Below are 1,984 nucleotides of genomic sequence, written 5' to 3' on the forward strand. Positions count from 1 at the left end.
CATTGAAGGAATAACACATACAAATGGATTCCTTTCCTCTCCAATTCTGGTCTGGATAGTTGTAGAACTGTCTAAAGCAAATCTGGGCTATAGTCAAAAAGGGCAGAGAGAGGGGGAAGTTATATCGTATTGGCTATAACCTTAAATTAACTGAAAAAGTATTTCATTGTAATTAAAACCTATAATCACACCCATTTTTAAGAGAGAGTGGATTCAGTTTTGAAGCATGCAAATATTTTTAAAGTCCCACTTCAGCTTGCACTCTTTTTCATAGCACCTTATTACTATGCAAGAGGGCTTTTCTGTCCTTCCAATACACAGAGAGTTTCTTTTATTTCATATTACTAACTTCTATTGCCAAGAGTGATTTAAATAAAGTGGATTATTTATCCATGGATACATGCAAATTAACCCCCCCCCAACTCCTTGGCCTCTTCTCTCTTTCAGTAAACATGTTCTGTTCAAACCTAACACTTTCCTCTTTAACTCCTACTGCCACCATTTAACAGTGATTCCTAATCTGCACTAAATCAGAAGTAATATTATGGGAAGTAATATTATGGATAAAAAAGAAAATGAAGTCACCTATCTGTTATTGATATATCTCTAGATTTAATTCAATTCAGAGCACAGAAAAGAATGAAAAAAAGTTAGGATAAGGGAATAAAATTGACACCTCATTTAATATAGCTGGTATTCTATTACTATTACTTATTCCACCACTGCTTCTGCAAAATGGCTTGAAAAAAAACACCCCAATTTCATTTTAATAGTAAAACCAGTGTATCTGTACAAAAAGCTAATGCCTACATTTTACTACCTTTATAACAATTTACTACCACAACACTTGCTTGTTGAAAAAGTAATTTAAAGTAGATTGAACAAATTCAGAGTGAATGTATTTTAGCAGACGAGTCAGTATAACTATATTATTCAGTGGCATATAATCAACATTTTTTTAAAATGAAAAAATGTATAAAGGATAAAGACTTTTTAAACATTAGAACCAAAATATGTTAGTTCTAGTTATATATGTATGATATATATATTCATTCATTCATGAGGAAAATAAATCAGGATGAAAAACCTTTGGATCTTAGGCAAAGATTTGAAGAAAAGCTTTGATTTCTGTATTTCCTAAAAAAAAAAATAGCTGTCCAATTCTCCTGGGTCAGGAGGCCAACAGCTTTTGTAATGCAAGAAAAGTCATAAAAGTCATTTAAAATATGGAAGGAAATATGTTATACATTCAACATTGCAGATCAAAATACTTTTACAGGACGTATCTTTATATTGGTCCTGGAGCCTTAAACTAAATTCATGCAGCCTGTTATAGCTTTCCCACAAATCTATGTAAATTATACATTTTGACTTTTTAAATTTCATTATTCTAGTATTGGCATTTCTCCATAAAGGAACTATAAACAGCACAATTATTTATAAAGAGGTTAGCAATAGCACTTAGACTTATATACCGCTTCACACTGTTTTACAGCCTTCTCCAAGCGGTTTACAGAGTCAGCATATTGCCCCCAACAATGGGTCCTCATTTTACCATCCTTTACTCAGAAGGATGGAAGGCTGAGTCAACCTTGAGCCAGTGAGACTTGAAATGCCGAACTGCTGGCAGTCAGCAGAATTAGCCTGCAATATTGCATTCTAACCACTGTGCCACCATGGGTAAATGCATGATATAAGTATAGCTGTAATCCTTCTAAATGAATCAATGGCAAAAGACCTATAAGGTGACTTAGGTCAGTTTCCACTTATACAATTAACTTATTTGATAAATCACAACTATAATTAGATTTTTGCAAATGTTTTAAAAGCCACACATTTACAATTACAATTCATATTTATGTGTAGCAAATCTTTCCAGGCTCAGAAATATTTTTACACTTGTCAGAAGCTGTCTGTAGTATCTATACATCAGTTGGGTGTATTACATTATGTTCAACATCTCTCTCAAAAATGAGTCATAATA

The sequence above is a fragment of the Pantherophis guttatus genome, chromosome 3 (genome assembly GCF_059756535.1).
Source record: "Pantherophis guttatus breed Tessera chromosome 3, ASM5975653v1, whole genome shotgun sequence".
NCBI classification, from domain to species: domain Eukaryota; kingdom Metazoa; phylum Chordata; class Lepidosauria; order Squamata; family Colubridae; genus Pantherophis; species Pantherophis guttatus.